Source organism: Pseudorca crassidens, chromosome 8 (genome assembly GCF_039906515.1).
Source record: "Pseudorca crassidens isolate mPseCra1 chromosome 8, mPseCra1.hap1, whole genome shotgun sequence".
NCBI classification, from domain to species: domain Eukaryota; kingdom Metazoa; phylum Chordata; class Mammalia; order Artiodactyla; family Delphinidae; genus Pseudorca; species Pseudorca crassidens.
The window spans coordinates 94,823,388-94,844,352 of NC_090303.1; the positions used below are offsets into that span (position 1 = coordinate 94,823,388).

At 39.4% G+C, this 20,965-nt stretch overlaps 1 protein-coding gene and 1 pseudogene across 1 annotated transcript in view; both read left to right on the forward strand.

Moving 5' to 3' along the window:
• The window catches only part of SSBP1 (single stranded DNA binding protein 1), a 69,355-nt gene that overhangs the window by 17,493 nt on the left and 30,897 nt on the right, over positions 1 to 20,965 (forward strand). The window lies entirely within an intron of this gene.
• Positions 6,231 to 8,078, forward strand: LOC137228662 (taste receptor type 2 member 3-like; annotated as a pseudogene).

Sequence of the window (20,965 nt, forward strand, 5' to 3'; positions counted from 1 at the left end):
CACCTAGTTATTCAACCTTTAAGGTATACTCTATAGGAAACTCTTACCCGTGTGGCCCAAGAAACAGGTCCAAAGGTGTTCATAGCAATAATGTACCTAACAGTACAAAACTGCAAACAACCCCAAGGTTCATCCACAGAGAATGGATAAATAAATGCTCACACAGTAGATTATCATACAGCTGGGTAAATGAATTACAGTTATCCTGTAACAGGAATAGCTTTTATAAACAGAATGTTCCTCTGGTTGCAGAGGGTATTTGTTATAGCATGTTATTTTTATAAATGTTAAAATCAAGTATACAGTATTTTAATGGGTAGATACCTATATGATAGAACTATTCGAAAAGGAATGATAAATACAGAATTCAAGAAGAGTTACCATAGGAAGCTGAGGGACGGAACAAGGGGTAGGACAGAGAAGAAGCACTCGTGTGCCATGGTACCACTGGTGATGTTTTACTTAAGCTGGGTGGTGGGATTATGGGTACTTATTTTGTTTGCTTTATAATTTACCTATATGTTACATGTATTTTTATATGTATTAAATATTACATTAAAAGAATAGCAGTTTTCATAAAAATATCCTAAGTATGGGTAATGTGTAGGGCAGTGACCCAATTAATAGATAACGTTTAAAAAACACTCCTGCATTTTACATTTTTATAGTCACTGTCTTAATCACTGTAACAATTCTGTGATAGGTACTATTATTATGCCTGTTTCACAGATGAGCAAATTTAAGTTTAGGAAGATTAGCTTGCCTAAGGTCACATAGCTAATGAGCAGTGACACTCAGATTCAAATCTAGGCCTGATTCCAGAACCCAGGTCCTTAAAGCATTCATTCATATTGACTATCTGGTACCTCCTCTTTATTTCCAACCTGAGGATCAGAAAGATCAAGACACTTGCCTAATGTCACATAATTAGCTTAAAGCATTTCTATGGGAAGGATGCAAGAAACCTAGGTTACTATCTTCTGGGATTTTTTCCATTTTACCATAGTAGCAGATCCCTAATTGATAAAATGTGTTATATAGATAAATGAGGAGTAATGTTAAAGGAAGAGAATGGGACCCAGAGGGTTCTCAATAAAACACCTGTTGGTTTGAGGTGCAGCCCATGGTTTGAGAGTTTATAGGGACCATTAAGAACCAGAGCAGATGATGCAGTGTGATCTAAAAGAGAGGGGATCTAAGATCTTGTCTCTGACATAACATTACTGCTCAAGTCCCCATTTTTTTCTTGTATTTATTGAGGTGTCATCAATAGGTGATCTTTGAGGTCTTTAGTTAAGGCAATGGATTCTGAAGCCAGAGTGCCTGGGTCAGAATCCTCGCTGTACTGATTACTAGCTCTATGAGAATCTCTGAGCCTTAGTTTCCTCCTCCTTAAAAATGGGGACAATAATAGAACTCACCTCATGCATTGAAAATTAAGTGACTTACTCTAGCTACCTTAAAACAGTGCATAGCCTGTAATTAAGTATTATGTATGTTTATTATTTTCTTGCTTGGATAGTCTGTGGGTATGTTGGTGGATAAATCATCATCTATTTCGGTAGTGCATGGAATTCCCATTTCTTTACCTTGCCTGCCAGGTGAACTCCCATTTATTTTAAAAAACATATGTCAAATGTTATCTCCTCTTTCAAGCCTGTGACTATTCCAGGCAGAATTTGGTCCCTTCTCTGTGCAAACATGTATATTTTGTATCTATCTCTTAGAGCATTGGTCACATTGTTATGTAATTTTTTTGTAGATATGTCTCTCTTGCTTTCTAGTCCATGATTTCCTGTACCTGGTACACTTCCTGTCACATAGTAGATGCTCAAGAAATGTTAGATGAATGAGTGGCAGTACAGAAATAACATTTAATTTCTAGTTCATTTATTTTCCATTATTTTTCCTGAAATCCAACGATATTAGAAAATGAATCTAAAACTTGAGATAAAAGCAAAAATAAAACTTCTGGAAAATTTATTTATTCCATATATATTTTTTGAGGTTCTACTGTGTTCCAAGGACTGAGCTTAGGGCCAGATGGTATTCAGTGAGTAAAACACCAAAAGGGTGCATTATTAACAAATTACTCGGAGCAACAGGCACCTAACCATAATTGTCCCGGACAAACTGGGAAATTTGAACACTTCTTATAGGAAATTTATACTGCAAAGATGAAAGTCATCCAAAAATAACCCTAGGAGTTCAATCTAGGTTGCCTGGACAACAGGTTATCTGGAAAAAGATAACCTGTTTATCTTTCTTTCACTTCTGTGGAGCACTTATGTGTTTCACATAAGCTCAATTCCCACAGAATTGATGACTTTCTCCTTCTAACACTGGGAACTAGAACATCTAAGGTCCCCAGGTGTTGGTCAGGTGGCCTTCCTAGACAGCTCCTGTAATAGCTGGCTTCCCAAATCCAGATTTTCTGGCATTAGGCAGACTGTTTATTTTCCTACTGACAAAATTGCTTTCACACTTTTGTTACAAGAAGTGAGACGAATAGAGAGGATGAGGTATCTCCATTGGCATACAGATGTATACTGCTAACCTAACAGTGCCCAGGTCCCTCTGTGCAGTCATAGGAGGGTGAGGAGGAGCCATGCTTCCATTTCTGTTGTGGATATAGAAGTTTTCTCTTACTCCAGTAAAACCTGTTCCTTAACGCAGACCATGTGATATTATAAAATTTATCTTGAATTCTGTTGCATGCAGAAGGAAATTTAGAAGAGATTCTCAGTATACAGTATACTATGAGGAGTTTATATTTTGTGCAGTTGCACTGGGAAGCCAGTGAAGTGTTTTAAGTAGTGGAGTGGAATGATCTAATTTACACTTTAACAGGATCATTCTTGTGGCTGTATGGAGAATGTATTATGGGAGAAAAGATTAGAAGTAGAGAAATGGGTTAGGAGGCCATTGAGCAGTTCATATGAGAGATCATGGTAGCTTGGACCACGGTGGAGGCAATGGAAATGGAAAATCGTCCATGTTAGCCACATACAGAATGGATTTATGCATATATAGTTTGAGGGTGGGCCTTTAGGATCCTGATAAGATGCTCACTTAGACTTATTACTGGCCATTGTGCATTCTCCAGGTCAGGACTTTAAGGGACTTGGAAGGCTGTATACTACTTATCATTTTATATATATTGCTGATCTCTCTGCTGTGTACACTCAGCTCTACTGACTTCCTTCTGTGTTCTTCAGATTACTGAACTTTGATTGGTATAAATGGATATTATCTATGATTTGTCTTGATGTCCGTCCGAGTGTACTCCTGACGTTTATCAACACAATTGTCATGCAGATTAGTATCAGAAGCGGGAATGATGCAAAGACCTGGACCATGATGTCTAAGTCCTTGTGGAGAAAGTGTCAAGAATAATGAAGGAGTGGAAGATGATCTCAGAATGCCTTGTTAGTCTGCTGATCTGTGTTTTGAAGTGTATTCTCTCAGCTCACTCTCTTCAGGGTCTCCCAACTGAAAAATCTCAGCTACGGTCAGGAGGTCCCCTCCTCACAGGTCTCTCTCTCTCTCTCTCTCTCTCTCAGTGGTATCATGGTATGGTGCCCCACTTTTCCTAGCCCCGAGGTACTGCACTATCTGTTTATGGCTTCCCTGTACTCTGTCCATCATTTTGTAAATAATCCCTTTTTAAAACTCTTCTAGAATTACCCAGTTTATGCAAATTATTTTCTGCCAAGGCCTTCACTTATATACTTACTTTGGTCTTTTACTCATGGACATATATACACTACTAAATGTAAAATAGATAGCTAGTGGGAAGCAGCCGCATAGCACAGGGAGATCAGCTCAGTGCTTTGTGACCACCTAGAGGGGTGGGATAGGGAGGGAGGGAGGGAGGGAGACGCAAGAGGGAGGAGATATGGAAACATATGTATATGTATAACTGATTCACTTCGTTATGGGGCAGAAACTAACACACCATTGTAAAGCAATTATACTCCAATAAAGATGTTAAAAAAAAAAAAGAATGAAGGAAAGCAGGTTCATGATCTCTAAGTAGTTTTTCTAGATGTCTGCAGCCTGGGGTGCCACAATATCACAGCTCTAGTATTGATCCCTCCAACAAACTGCAGGCTTAATAGAGTTGGACTTGGCGTATATGTGGTTATTTGGTTGACCATGGCCAACATACATTTTGGAATCAGCCATTACTAATGCTATGGTATTAGTTATAGTATGATGGTTTTAGTATTTATGTTAAGAGGTGAGAATGGTCATAACTATGGGCTCATAATTCATATCACTGGTACCTGATGGAATAATAGCAGTGATAATGATGATATTCAACAAAAGTCATTTGGGAAATTGAACTCTGGTCACCAGCTAATGTGGTGTACATGGAAACACACTGTCCTGGGAGAGAATCAAAACATGAGAAAGAAAAATGACAGTTAACCCTAAATTGCTCAATAGCAACTTAAGAAGGGTACAAGTTCTAATTTTGGAAGGGGTAAAAATAATAGGGGTAGTAAAAAAGTATGATTGAACTGAAGTGGTAAGTGAAATGCATTCTGATATGTTGTATATTCTAAACTTTTTCATCATGGATAATTCTAATACATGGGTAGAGGAATCTTATTAGTGTATTTCTTCTTATGAGGGGAGGTAAAAGGTGTTATAATGACAAAAATCTGAATCTATAGATCTGAGGCCCTGAGAAAAAAACTGAACAGGGTCGGTGGTAGGTTGCAGGATCAGCCCTACAACTGGTCTAAGGTTCTGTTACAAGACTCCCAGGGACAGCTGGGAACTGGCCTTATTCTAATTCTGTAGCACAGAGTTAAGGAAGCATTTGGACCAGGTTGTCAAGTTAGCCTGAGAAAGCTGAGGGTAATTAAGGAGGACTGTGTTTATGCCTGAGTGTCTCTACGATGCTCTGTAACCGTACCGTACACCACATAATGCCAAGACTGATGAGGTTCACTAGCTCGGGTGAGTGGCTCCTTGGCATGTATCCCTCAGTCTGTTACTAGATAGTGTTGCTGAACTCTCTGTTTTGTATCTTGATGGCATGGATTTCTTTCTTTACCCTTCAGATCAGTGTTTTCAAACAGTAGTTGTAACAACTCGTTGGTAGGTTGTAAAATCAAGTTTGTGATATACAAGCAGCATTGAAAGAAATAGAATAGGATAGAAAATATCAGAATGCCACACATGTAGAAAGGGAAGTATGGTTTTGTGAAACCTTTGTGTTCCAGTATTATATACATATATTGGGTTGGCCAAAAATTTCGTTTGGGTTTTTCATGACATCTTATGAAAAACCTGAACGAACTTTTTGGCCAATCCAATATTTAGATTGTGACATGTATATATATATACATACATATATATGTTTTATATATATGTAAGACAATATAAAAAGTATTACTATTGGTTATAGTCAAAATCTGTAAGGCAGTGTTTTGGTTGACGGAGTGTCTGTGTGTGTTTTCTGTCAGCCTGAACTATTACTGACATATCAATACAGTGGTCGTCCCTCTGAAAAAATCCATACTTTGAGTAGCTCATATGATACTTCATTATTGTTATCACTAAATATTCAGGTAGTTAAGAATTTCCGATGCTATGGCTCACTAGGGAAGAGCTTGTAGCCCCTTCATGTAAGGCATACTCTAAGAGGCACACTTTTTAATTCTAATCCAGGACCATTGACACTGAACCTTTTCTATTTTATGAATGTAAACCTCCCTCCAGGGTGACTGTAATAGTGCCTTATAGTGGAATTCTGATATTTCGCCCTTTTGTATATGTCCCTGAGTCCTCCCTCCTGAAGAGTAAGACTTCTCACTCTTCTGAGTGATTCTGTGCGACCCTTCTGGTGACACACCTTTCCATTCTGGGTGGCTCAGAACCCTTCTGCCTTTGAAACTGAGTCCAAATCCTGCATCTTCTTTGTGACTCAGATCTCTTCTTTCTCTTTGTGACACTGGACACTACTCTATTTGCATTTTGGCAAAGAGCTTCTGAATTTAGATCATAGATGGAATGTGACAGTCCATGTTGTCTCTGAAGAGGACCTGAAAGAGCAGAGAGGGTTTGCTAAATTGTGCTCCACAACAGACTAAATTGGGCAGAGACAAGAGACAGGTACAGAGAAGCAGCAGGTAGAGGTGATTAACAGATTTCAAGTTAGCAAGAGAGTGTTCATCCACAGAAAGAAGGAAGATCAGGTCTGCCTAATAGCTGACATGCTGGGACTCACCGAGTGCGGGTTTCTGGTTCTGACTGCCACTCAGTTCATTCTGGGAATGCCGGGGAATAGTTTCATGGGTTGGTCAATGGTAGCAGCTGGTTCAAGAACAAGAGAACCTCTTTGTCTGACTTCATCATCACTAACCGGGGTCTCTCCAGGATTGTTCTGCTGTGGATTCTCTTTTTTTTTTTTTGCGGTACGCGGGCCTCTCACTGTTGTGGCCTCTCCCGTTGCGGAGCACAGGCTCCGGACGCACAGGCTCAGCGGCCATGGCTCACGGGCCCAGCCGCTCCGCGGCATGTGGGATCTTCCCAGACCGGGGCACGAACCCGTGTCCCCTGCATCGGCAGGCGGACTCTCAACCACTGCGCCACCAGGGAAGCCCTCTGCTGTGGATTCTCTTGATTGATGGTGTTCTCTTCCAAACTCCACGATGAATAATTTGCAGTCATGCAGATTAGTGATATTTTCTGGACATTTACAAACCATCTGAGCATTTGGCTTGCCACCTGTCTCAGTGTCTTCTACTGCCTGAAAGTCGCCAGTTTCTCCCATCCTACGTTCCTCTGGCTCAAGTGGAGAGTTTCCAGGTTGGTTGTATGGATGCTGTTGGTACCCTGCTCTTATCATGTAGCAGTGCCGTCTCTCTGATCCATGAATTTAAGATCTAGTCTGTTCTCAGTGGAATTGATGGAACAGGGAATGTGACTGAACCCTTTAGAAAGAAAAGAAATGAATATAAGCTGATCCATTTTCTTGGCACTCTGTGGGACCTCCCTCCCTTAATTGTATCTCTAGCTTCCTACTTTCTGCTCATCCTCTCTCTGGGGAGGCGTATGCGGCAGATGCAGCAAAACTTTACCGGCTCCAGATATCCAAGTACTGAGGCCCAAAAGAGGGCCATCAAAATCATCCTTTCCTTCCTCTTTCTCTTCCTACTTTACTTTCTTTTCTTTGCAATTTTGACATCCAGTTATTTCTACCAGCAACTGAGGTGATTATGATGACTGGAGAAGTAATTACAATGTTATATCCTGCTGGCCGCTCATATATTCTCATTCTGGGAAATAATAAGCTGAAGCAGATGTTCATGGAGATGCTTTGGTGTGAGCCTGGTCATCTGAAGCCTGGATCCAAGGAACCTGTTTTTCCATAGAGCATCTGCGGGCACAGGAGGGAGCCTAGGAGTCCTTAGACCTGGCTCAGGATTACAGGGCTCTTCCTTACCCTCCCTTGGCACCACTTCTGTCACATCAGTAGGAGAGACACTACTGCTTCATTCTGTCCCACTCGGGACACTTCTCGTGGCCTCTCCTTGTATGGTTGTTTTGGAGAGGATAGTCTTTGGAAAGTGTCAGTGTGGTAAAACACTCACTATATAGACATGGAGTTGTATTTTAATAACTATCAGCTCAACATAATGAGCTGATTATTAACTTTAACTTAAAGGTTATACTGATAGCAATGTAGTGATCTACAGGGGTGAGAGTAAAAGCATTGCAGTCCCACAGACTTGGATTTGAATTCTGGTTCTGTCCATTTTCCAAGACTTTTTGGCCTTAGGTGAGTTACTTTAATTACCTCTCTTCCCCCTTTTAAAAATGCGGACTGTGATACTGACCTCACGGGGTTTTAGAGATTCATGAGACAATGTATGCCATCGTTTCAGCTCAGTGTATCGTGTCAGCATGCAGTAGGTGAAGCTGTTAGCGTAACAGACCGTGAATTGTGTGGTAACAGCAATTCCCACAAGAGATCAGTTTCCACAAATCCACTGTGTAATGACAAGCAGTGGAATGAAAATCAAGACCCTTGGATACTAGGTTCTAATCCAGTCTGGTGGTTAAGTCATTTTACTTCAATTTCAGTCGTCCTTTGCATTCCTTTATCATTTTGCTAAAGTAGATTTTCAAGTCATTTTTAAGTTTTTAGACTGGGCAAAAATCCCAACAGTTTTTTGGTTTGTTTAATTAACCAAGATGCATATCTGCTTTTAAAATTTCAGAGTTTTATAAAAAAAAATATAAGCAGTTTTTATAAGTATAATCACTTTTATTTTAATAAAATTATGTAGGTATTGATTTCCTTCCTGTCACTGAACAGTGCTGACAAGTCAATGAGAATATTGTTGCTTGAGATCTCAAACTTGTAAACATATTTAGGACACATGGCAATTCTGAATCTGGATTTCTATCACTAATGGGGCCCTCAGGTATAAAGTTTTGGGGCTAAGAATGTGTACCAGACGGCCTGTGTTCAAATCCTGACCCTGCCCTTACAAACTGGGTGACCTTGGGGAAGTTTCTTAACCTCTCTCTATTTCACTTTCCTCATTTGTAAAATGGGAATAGTAACAGTATTTTCTTGATAGGTTGTTGGAAGGAATGAGTGAGTTAACACATGAAAACTGCTTAGAGTCCCACATGGAGTAAATAATCAATAAATACTGCTATTATTACTATTGTTGTTATTTTATGAAGGGGTTACATTCTGACATAGCATGAAAGATTACCACATTACTTGGCATTTTGTCATATGTAACCAAAAATGAATTCTTGAGTTGTTCTGATTTATATATTCATTTTCAAAATTATAGACATTTTCAAAATGTCTTTTGGTCTGTATTGTTTGCTTTCAAATTGATACATACCTCTCGGGGCTGCTAGGAGAATTCCTAATCCTGACATAACTTAAAATTCTCTTTCAAAAAGGTATCTGTTGAAACTTATAAGAATGATTTAATATTCATTCATAATTCACTAAAAAAGAAGGATTCTGAAACGAGTACTTCTGTAATTAATAAAAATATCTGCTGCTTTTCAGCACAGGGAAGTTTAACGGTGGAATAACCATGCTGTCTCAGTTGGTGTCTGCTTTGTTCACCCTAAAGCCTGCTCTGGGATTCATCCTCACCCACTCTGAACACTCGTTCCTACTTCCTGTCACTTTGACAGCTTCTCTACCTAGCCCTGACTTTCTGGTTCTTTAGCCCTTACCTGAGTTCCTGATTCTGCCTTCTGCTTTGGGTGTGGGGATTTTCTTCTCTTTTAATTGAACATAACATTTTACTAGAGATTTTGGCTTGGTTGTTGTTTGTTTCCTGGTGCCTTTGGCTAACTTCTGAAGGACTCCTCCTCTGACTGAGGAATTTCACCTGAGGCTCCATTAAATCCTACCCTGATCTAGCAGATTCAGATGTGGTGCAGTAAACTTGCTCAAGTTACCACTACTGTTCATTCCACTGGAGCCTGGAATATGGATGGAAAATGTAGAATTTCCTGATAAGGGAGCCTGTTGTGGTAGTCCAATTGGCTGAGTGCAGAGTTTCCTTCCCTGGGAGTAAATGAAATCAGATTCATAGGTGTGGCATTCCCAACCCCTCTCCTGTTTCCACTTTCAGAGAAATTTGGAGGTGACACATGGAAAAGCTCAGACTTTGTTATGCAACTTCATCAATATGTGGACTTCCCTTAATCCAGGTCTGGGTTGGGAGTGGGGATATGGGTCTGAGTAGTGGGTGGGTTGCCGAGGAAAGGAGTCTTGCTGCTGGAGGCACACTGAAGGGAAGTGTAGCTGTTTTGGGGAGGATATGGTCTTCTGAATCTGTCAGGGAAAATACTTAATTTGCCAGCTCCTCACCAAGTCCCAGGCCATGGGGAAGAACTACCTAATGCCTCACTCCCATTTCTGAGAAACCCTGGAAGCGGCCATTTTGTTTGTTTGGTTTTGCTTTCAATAAATTAACTTTAGTTGCTAAATCCTTTAAGACTCTTAAATCTAGTTGTTTCATGTGCAGAGGACCAGAGCATGGCTTGGTTCCCACACTGTGACCAGGGTCAAAGTATGGGAATGAGAATTGTCCCCGCATTTGGAGTCCAGTTACATGCTGGAGCTTGTTCCTAAGCCGTGTCTGTGCCAAGTGCATCTGTTCTTCGGTGTATTGCGTGGGGCTTTAGCACAGGAATCAACAGCAACTTATGACAGTACCTCCTGAAACCTTCCAAGTTTCCACCAGGGCCCCCTATGTTCCATGTCTCGTGGAACTACTCGTTTTTGATACTCTCTGACCTCTTAGGCCAAGTTCATAGCTCCTCACAGTTAATGAGATTGAAACATAGTTTGGTCCCAGGAGGATTATGAATGGAAAACAAACAAACAAAACCAAACCTCCGCCCCCAAATTACATTCCAACATTTCTTAAACAGTTTCAGAGCTTACCAATGCTCTTTACCTTATACCAATACAATATCCCTGATATTTCCCAGCTGTTGACGAACAGGGCTACCTAGAGGATGTGCAAGTTGTGTTTGTGATTTTCTTGATTTGGGATAAGTGGAAAGGAAGGTCAATGTTATTTGTTCATAATCTGTGAGAAGTTCTGTTTTAAGAAAGCAAAAGTGACCTTATAAACTCCAACAAGTGCTGCTGCTGCTTGTATATTATTTTCTGGTATTTCTACGTTTTGCTGGACTAGAAAAATGTATAATGTAGTGGCTAAGAATGTTAGTTCTGGAATCACACATTTGGGTTCAAATCCTGACCCCACCACTTGTTAGATGCATGATCTTTGGCAAGTTACTAAACCTCCTTGGACTTCACAGTTTCCTTTGCTATAAATAGGCATCCTTCATGGGATTGGTGTGAGGATTAAATGTATAGAAAGTGTTTTAGCAACTAAAGCATAGTAAATGCATAACAAATACTAGCTATTAGTAACCTATCAAGGGTTGAGCTGGAAGTATGTACCTCTTGGAGTCCTACTCTTATGACACTGAATCCATGAAGTTTATTGTTGCTGGTGGTATAAGGGGACATGATATAAGGGAAAGCCTATTTTCAGCCCCGAGGGGATGGTGGAAAGGAGAAGAGGGAGAAAAAAAAGGGATTGCAGGTAGTGTAGGTGAGAGTCCTGGTTTTCCTCCTCTTTGAAGACTGGCTGAAAGCTTCCTGTGTGCAGTCAGTAGGAGCAAAGCGCAGGCACAGACTCAGCCTTGAATGCTGGCAGGAGAGAAGCATGGCATGGGGAGGATGTCTCAGAGGTTTTTATTTTTAAATCTGTAGAAGATGAACATTTTTCTGAAGCTATTCTTTGCATTATCCCATTGGATTAAACTCTTCCCTCAACCACAGGTGGAGACTCAGGAGAAAAACTCTAATACTTTTAGACAAAATTAGGAACATTATTTTTTCTCGACATATCTTAGTTTGCAGAGTGAGTGAATTTTGTTGCCCACACTATAATTAAATTGTCCTTGTAACTTGGTGGAGCTCGCCCAATGACCAGAGCGATATTTCCAGGTTAACCCTGAAAAATATATTATCAGATGTTCATGAGTAGACTTTCTTGACATGTTCCGTCTAGCCTGGGTATCTGTCTGTTGCCAAATAGGGCACTCACAGCCACAGAGAGGGATGACTGCTGAAGCTTTCTTGGTTGCTCAGGTTTGTACCTTACTGCTCAGCTGGCAGATCTCTTTGAGAAAGGGATGGGTTCTGGCTACCTGTCAGACGCTGCTGTGATATTTCAGGAATAAATAAATTCCTTACTCTGTTTTGATTCTGGATTATCCTGATCTAGTTCATTCATTCATACCACAGACATTTATTTAACACTCTCTCTGCACCAAACACTGTACTAGATCAGTTCTTATTCTCAACAACATTGCATCTAGTGGGTAATAAAGACACAGAAATGAGTATTCCATGTCTACATGATTGAAACAGATGCTTCAGATATGATAAAGCAATCCTCTTATCACCAGAGGGTTCTGGCACAGGTGATCTTTTGCTGAGATCCACATTTCCTGCAGGTTGCTGTCAGCCAGTGGTGGAGACTGTGGAGTACTAAGGTAGGTCTGTTCTACTGAGACATGAGACTCTTCCAACAGGCAGTTTTGGCCCAAGGACTCTCCATCAGCTTGGGTGAACCTTTTTTGGAACTGTGTTGCAGTCTAGGGCTCTTCCTATCCAATTCTTCCTTCTCCCTCCCTTTTTATAGGTGTCAGACCTACGTTGCTGTCTGAATACTCTATTCACCTTCCTTTGCTCCCTGCCACCTAAAATCTCTTGAATGCCTAATCCTATTTCAGCCTATGCTTCTTGTCTTTTTAAAAGATATGTTAAGTGTTATGTTTTCTCAAGTGCACTAGAATTTTGGAAATCATCCCAGATTCTTCCTTCTTCTTCAGCTTTAATATTCATTTGGTCACTAGATCCCTTTGGTTGTACTCTAAAAATTTTTCTCTCAAATGCCCCCCAGTCTCTTTTTCTGCTCTTTTCAACCCATCAGAGTGACTGCAGCAGGATTCTAACTAGTTTCCTGTTTCAATTTACATCCCCTTCCAGCAAAGCATTTCCACATTACTGGGATGTGGGCTTCATACAGTGAACATACAATCATGGTGCTCCTCTCTTAAAATCCTGCAGTGACTCTCCATTGCTTTGGATAAAGTCCAAATGCCTTAGCTTGGAATGAGAAGCCATTCATCACTTGGCCGCTATTTTCCTATCTGGTTTCATCTTCCAATTCCTTACTTTTTCAAAAGAACCTTGAACTACTTTAGTTCCCAAATATCCATACTCTTCTAGCTGCTACTCTCTTGCATAAGCTGCTTTCTTTGCCTAGAATTCCCTTTCTCACTTACCAGCTTTGTTAAATCCTCTTATCCTTAAAGTCCTGTCTCCTCCAGGAAACTTTCTCTGGCTTTCTCAGATAAAGTTAAGGACTTATTCTGTGTGTTTTCCTAAAATGTTAGATCAAATTTCTGTAATGATTATTTATGTCCAAAATCTGTACCTATGGCGTAGATACTTCATGATCTGTCTCTTATTTATCTTTCCAGTTTTATCTGTTACCACTTCTTCCTCTCCTTGCATCCCCCCATTCTTCTGTTTTCTGAATTTACCACACTCTTTGTCACCTCTGAGTCTTCAGGTAGAGTTCTCCCCCTGTTCTAATATCCTTCTCCCTCCCACTGTAGCCTTTTGCTTGGATAACCCCTTTACATCCTCAAGAGTTAATTTATATGTCTCCTTAATGAAGGCTTTCGTGAATGTCCAAGGTTGTGTTAAATGCCCTTCCTGAACACTCCCACTGTACCCTTTGTTTTTCCTTATTATAGCACCTAATACACTGATCTAATAGTCTATATTTGTCTCTCCCACTATTCTGTGTGTTCTTTGAAGGCAGGTTGTGCTGTGGGTGATTCTTCTTTGTTTCCCCAGCACCTAACGTATAAGGGACTGGCTGATAATAACAATTTATTGAATGAATGAACCAATGAGGGGCGGCCTAGTGTACTGGAAAGAGCTCAGTCTCAGAAAGACGTTCCAACTTAACCACTGATTTTTTGTGACGCTTGGCAGTCACTTATTCTCTTTGATCTTAGTTTTCCTCACCTGTATGTGGAAATAACCAGATCTCCCTCCTAGAAATGTTTTGAAGATTAGCTGAGATTTGTGATGCCTGGTACACTGCTGGGAACATAATAAGCACTCAAAAAAGTCCAAGAAATAAAAGTTTTCTTCTTTCTTCCTCCTAAGCAATAGTGGTACTCTTTTGAAAACAATTCAAAGTTTGTAATTCCTATTGATCCGTGACTGATCTCATTATTTAAAGCCTTCATCAAATAAACTAAGTCACCCTTTTGCTTTGACTGTTTGCCCTAAAACTTTCCCTACAGATCTGCCAGGTAGTGGAGTTTGGACTCACAGCTGCAGCACACCCACAAGTGAGCCTTCTTGGCTTCCAGTAAGTAGTCAGACTTACAAGACTGTCTTAGGCCACTCTGGCACCAGTGTACTCAGATGGGTATAGTTCAAGGATCCAGTTCACTAGCAGGGAAGTGTCAGACCTTCTTCTTTTGCAGAGTCCTTGCTGCCAGTTATACAGTTCAGGTGCAAGGAGAAGAGATCCACATTTGGGTAAGGGTGGAAGCTTCCCTAAAATAAAAGCCTCATGTCCCAAAGGATCCAATTTCTCTTGTAATAATTTCATAGACATAGCTCTCAGGGTTGAGCCAAAGGATACACACCTAAGAGTCATCCATCACACTCAAGGAAGCAGGAGGTCTCCGTAAGATATTTATATTTAACTGAAGGTCAAATTCTCATGCAGGGGGAGAAAGGATTTTGTTAACACTTTTTCCATAGCGACCCTTTTAGAAGTAACTTCAGATGGAGCCAGCTTACTCGTTGTTCTCGCTAGCCAACATGATCACATCTTAATTATAGTACCTCCTGCTACCGAGAACCCAACAGCTTGGTATATCAACCTCTGAATTGGGTCTGTTACTGCCCAACACTGGGTTTCCCCCACTTTTTTGGAACATTTAACACTTTTTCTTTTAATTGAGGTATAGTTGATTTACAATGTTATGTTAGTTACTGGTGTATAGCAAAGTGATTCAGATACATACATATATATATCCATATGTCAGCATACATATGTGGGTGTATATATATTCTCTTTCAGGTTTTTTTCCATTGTAGTTTATTGCAAGGTATTGAATATAGTTCCCTGTGCTATACAGTAGGTCCTTGTTGTTTATTTTATACATAGTAGTGTATATCTGATAATCCCAAACTCCTAATTTATCCCTCCCCTATCTTTCCCCTTTGGTAACCATAAGTTTGTTTCCTATGTCTGTGAGTCTGTTTCTGTTTTGTAAGTTCATTTGTATCGGTTTTTAGATTTCACATGTAAGTGATATCATATGATATTTATCTTTCTCTGTCTGACATTTCACTTAGTATGATAATCTCTAGTTTCATCCTTGTTGCTGCAAAGGGCATTATTTCATTCTTTTTTTTATGGCTGAGTATTATTCCATTGTATATGTGTACACCACGTCTTCTTTATCCATTTATCTGTTGATGGATGTTTAGGTTGCTTCCATGTCTTGGCTATTGTAAATAGTGCTGCTATGAACATTGGGGTACATGTATCTTTTTGAATTAGAGTTTTCTCCAGATATATGCCCAGGAGTGAGATTGCTGGATCATCTGGTAGCTCTATTTTTAGTTGTTTAAGGAACCTCCAGACTTTTTTCATAGTGGCAGCACAACTTACATTCCCACGAACGGTGTACAAGGGGTCCCTTTTCTCCACACCCTATCTAGCATTTGTTATTTGTAGACTTTTTGATGATGTCTGTTCTGACAGGTGTGAGGTGATACCTCATTGTAGTTTTGATTTGCAGTCCTCTGATAATTGGCGATTTTGAGCATTTTCTCATGTGCCTATTAGCCATCTGTATGTCTTCTTTAGAGAGATGTCTATTTAGATCTTCTGCCCATTTTTTTATTGGGTTGTTTGTTTTTTTGATATTGAGCTGTATGAGCTGTTTGTATATTTTGGAAATTAAGCCTTTGTCAGTCGCATTGTTTGCAAATATTTTCTCCCAGTCTGTAGGGTCTTTTCATTTTGTTTATGTTTCCCTTTGTTGTGCAAAAGCTTATATGTTTGAAAAGTTCCATTTGTTTATTTTTGCTTTTATTTCTATTGATTTGGGAGACTGACCTAAGAAAACATTGCTATAATTTATGTCAGATAATGTTTTGCCTATGTCCTCTTCTAGGAGTTTTATGACATCATGTCTTATTTTTAAGTCTTTAAGCCCTTTTGAGTTTGTGTGTGTGTGTGTGTGTGTGTATGGTGTGAGGGAGTGTTTCACTGATTTACATGCAGCTGTCCAGCTTTCCCAACACCACTTACTGAAGAGACTGTCTTTTCTCCATTGTATATATTCTTGCCTCCTTTGTCGAAGCTTATTGACCATAGGTGTGTGGGTTTATTTCTGGACTCTCTGTTCTGTTCCATTGATCCATATGTCTGTTTTTGTGCCAGTACCATGATGGTTTGATTACCATAGCTTTGTAATATTGTCTAAAGTTTGGGAGGGTTATGCCTCCAGCTTTGTTCTTTTTTCTCAGGATTGCTTTGGCAATTCTGGGTGTTTTGTGTTTCCATATAAGTTTTAGTATTATTTGTTCTAGTTCTATGAAAAATGTCTTGGGTAATTTGATAGTGATTGCATTAAATCTGTAGATTGCTTTGGGTAGTATGGCCACTTAAGCATATTAATTCTTCCAATCCAAGAGCCTGGGATATCTTTCCATTTCTTTGAATCACCTTCAGTTTCCTTTATCAGTGTTTTATAGTTCTCAGCGTATGTCTTTCATCTCCTTGGTCAGGTTTATTCCTAAGTATTTTTTTGATGTGATTTTAAAAGGGATTTTTTTTTACTTTCCCTTTCTGATATTTCATTATTGGTGTAAAGAAATGCAGCCAATTTCTGTATATTAATCTTGTATCCTGCTCTCTTGCTGAATTTGTTTATCAATTCTAATAGTTTTTGTGTGGAGTCCTTAGGGTTTTCTATATGTAGTATCATGTCATCTACATATAATGACAATTTTACCTCTTCCCTTCCAATTTGGGTACCTTTTATTTCTTTTTCTTGTCTGATTACTGTGGCTAGGACTTCCAGTACTATGTTGAACAGAAGTGGTGAGACTAGGCATCCTTTTCTTTTCCAGATTTTAGTGGGAAGGCTTTCAGCTTTTCACCTTTGAGTATTATGTTGGTTATGTATTTGCTATAAATAGCTTTTATTATGTAGAGATAAGTTCCCTCTATACCCACTTTGGTAAGAGACTAGGCATCCTTTTCTTTTCCAGATATTAGTGGGAAGGCTTTCAGCTTTTCACCTTTGAGTATTATGTTGGTTATGTATTTGCTATAAATAGCTTTTATTATGTAGAGATAAGTTCCCTCTATACCCACTTTGGTAAGAGTTTTTATCATGAATGGATGTTGAATTTTATCAAATGCTTTTTCTGTGTCTATTGAGATGGTCATGTGGTTTTTGTCTTTTCTTTTGTTGATGTGGTATATCATAATAATTGATTTGTGTATGTTGAACCATCCTTGTGACCCTGGGATGAATCCAACTTCATCATGTTTTTATGTGGTGTTGGATTCGGTTTGCTAATATTTTGTTGAGAACTTTTTCATCTATATTCATCAAAGATATTAACGTGTAATTTTCTTTTATGGCAGTGTCTTTGTCTGGTTTTGGTATCAGGGTGATGGTGGCTTCATAGAATGACTTTGGGAGTGTTCCCTCCTCTTCAGTCTTTTGGAAGAGTTTGAGAAGGATTGGCATAAGTTCTTCTTTGTAAGTTTTTTAGAATTCCCCAGTGAAGCCATCTGGTCTTGGACTTTTGTTTGCTGGGAGATTTTTTTTTTTATTACAGATTTCTATTTCACTTCTAGTGATCGGTCTGTTCAAATTATCTATTTCTTCTTAATTCAGTTTTGGTGGGCTCTGTGTTTCTAGAAGCTTGTCCATTTCTTCTAGGTTGTCCAATTTGTTGGCATATAATTAATTGTTCATAGTATTCTCTTACGGTTTTTTTTGTATTTCTGCAGTGTCAGTTATTCTTCCTCTTTCATTTCTTATTTTGTTTATTTGAGTCCTCTGTCTTTTCTTCTTGGAAAGCCTGCCCAGAGCTTTGTCAGTTTTGCTTATCCTTTCAAAAAATAAGCTCTTGGTTTAATTGTTTCTTTTCCTATTTTTTAAAATCTGTATTTTATTTATTTCCTCTCTGATCTTTATTATTATTCCTTCTGCTGACTTTAGGTTTTGTTTGTTTTTCTTTTTCTAATTCTTTTAGGTGGTAGTTTAGGTTATTTGAGATTTTTTTCTTGTTTTTTGAGAAAGGCCTGTATTGCTGTGAACTTCCCTCTTAGGACTGCTGTTGCTGCATCCCATAGATTTTATATGGTTATATTTTCATTGTTATTTGTCTCAGGTATTTTTTTTTAACATCTTTATTGGAGTATAATTGCTTTACAATGGTGTGTTAGTTTCTGCTTTATAACAAAGTGAATCAGCTATACATATACATATATCCCCATATCTCCTCCCTCTTGCGTCTCCCTCCCACCCTCCCTATCCCACCCCTCTAGGTGGTCACAAAGCACCGAGCTGATCTCCCTGTGCTATGCGGCTGCTTCCCACTATCTATTTTATGTTTGGTAGTGTATATATGTCCACGCCACTCTCACTTTGTCCCAGCTTACCCTTCCCCCTCCCCGTATCCTCAAGTCCATTCTCTAGTAGGTCTGCATCTTTATTCCTGTCTTGCCCCTAGGTTCTAAATGACCTTTTTTTAAGATTCCATATATATGTGTTAGCATACAGTATTTGTTTTTCTCTTTCTGACTTACTTCACTCTGTATGACAGACTCTAGGTCCATCCACCTCACTACAAATAACTCAATTTCGTTTCTTTTTATGGCTGAGTAATATTCCATTGTATATATGTGCCACATCTTCTTATCCATTCATCTGTCGATGGACACGTAGGTTGCTTCCATGTCCTGGCTATTGTAAATAGAGTTGCAATGAACATTGTGGTACATGACTCTTTTTGAATTATGGTTTTCTCAGGGTATATGCCCAGTAGTGGGATTGCTGCGTCGTATGGTAGTTCTATTTTTAGTTTTTTTTTTTTACATCTTTATTGGAGTATAATTGCTTTACTATGGTGTATTAGTTTCTGCTTTATAACAAAGTGAATCAGTTATACATATACATATGTTCCCATATCTCTTCCCTCTTGCATCTCCCTCCCTACCACCCTCCCTATCCCACACCTCTAGGTTGTCAGAAAGCACCGAGCTGATCTCCCTGTGCTATGTGGCTGCTTCCCACTAGCTAGCTGTTTTATGTTTGGTAGTGTATATATGTCCATGCCACTCTCTCACTTTGTCACAGCTTACTCTTCCCCCTCCCCGTATCCTCAAGTCCATTCTCTAGTAGGTCTGTGTCTTTTTTCCCATCTTACCCCTATGTTCTTCATGACTTACTTCACTCTGTATGATAGACTCTAGTCAGTAGTGGGATTGCTAGGTCATATGGTAGTTCTATTTGTAGTTTTTTAAGGAACCTCCATACTGTTCTCCATAGTGTCTGTACCAATTCACATTCCCACCAGCAGTGCAAGAGTGTTCCCTTTTCTCCACACCCTCTCCAGCATTTATTGTTTCTAGATTTTTTGAGGATGGCCATTCTGACTGGTGTGAGATGATATCTCATTGTAGTTTTGATTTGCATTTCTCTAATGATTAATGATGTTGAGCATTCTTTCATATGTTTGTTGACAATCTGTATATCTTCTTTGGAGAAATGTCTATTTAGGTCTTCTGCCCATTTTTGGATTGCGTTGTTTGTTTTTTTGATATTGAGCTGCATGAGCTGCTTGTAAATTGTGGAGATTAATCCTTTGTCAGTTGCTTCATTTGCAAATATTTTCTCCCATTCTGAGGGTTGTCTTTTGGTCTTGTTTATGGTTCCCTTTGCTGTGCAAAAGCTTTTAAGTTTCATTAGGTCCCATTTGTTTATTTTTGTTTTTATTTTCATTTCTCTAGGAGGTGGGGCAAAAGGGATTTTGCTGTGATTTATGTCATAGAGTGTTCTGCCTATGTTTTCCTCTAAGTGTTTTATACTAAGTCCAGCTTATTCTCAAGGGAAGGGGCATTAAGCCATGCTTCCTAGAGGGTCTCCCAAATCTTGTCTACTTATTTCTCATCCCAAATTTTCATACTCACGGAAGCAGAGAAAATAGCTCCTGCTTTCTTATCTGCCAAGTCCCCTCACTACCATTTACTTTTTCTACCCCAGCAATGCTGCTGCTGCTTATACTTTTATCGTGATCCTTGCTGCATGCAGGCCATGGAGGGTGGAGTTTGGCACTTCATCCTCCCTGCAAATACCTGAATCCAGTACCCAAGAGGTGGTGCTGATCCAGTGAGCGAGAACTCCACCTCTTCATAAAGTGGTGGGGAAGAAGCTGGAAAGACGATGAACATGTGTACATTTATAGCTTTTGTTCCTATTACAATTAATAACAATTAATAACATGCTTAATTTTCTCAATTTCTGAATTTTTAGACACATGCTGTACATTAAGAGAAGAATTAATTTGCTCAGGTTAGCAGTTGCTACAGAAGAGTTGCCTTCTAGATGCCATCTAGTGGCAATGTAGGCACAATTTGGGGCGGCATTGGAAAAGTCTATGTCCAGGAATACAAAATGTTTGAGTCCCTGAGATATGTCAGATGTAGAATAGGAGATGGAGCTGTACTTGGTCTGGCAACTTGTGGGGGGAAGGCATTTTTTTGGATGAAAGTGGCAGACCTTAGTCTTTGAAACCAAAGTCCCTTAGCTGCTGCTTCCTCCTTCATGTGGCTTCTATGCCTTGGCTAGCCTCTCTGCCATCATCTCCAGCTCTTCCGCCTCTGAGCCCACCACTGGCTCATCCCTGAGACACTGATGGCTACCCGTCCCTCTGTTCTGTCATAATGGTCATGAGGAATCAGACCTGTTGAAGGTGTCCACGACATGGGAGAAAGATCTAGTCAGCCCTTACTCTAGAGAATTGCCAACAGTAAAATTAACTTCCTGTAAAATTGTCAAGTTAATTAAATTTTTGTTCTCAATTCTTCTTCTCATTTCTTCTTTAATTTTGAAATAAAATGAGAGAGTAACATGCAAAATAGAATAGAAACCAGAGCTATTGCTCTCTAAGCAATGCAAAGTGCTTATTTTAATAAACTCCAGAAGTCAAAACTGAGTTCTCATGTTTTGCATGGAAAGGATCACATTTTTCTAAATTATTGCAGGTAATCCAGTTATCTTTGCCAGTAGAGACTGTGTATCC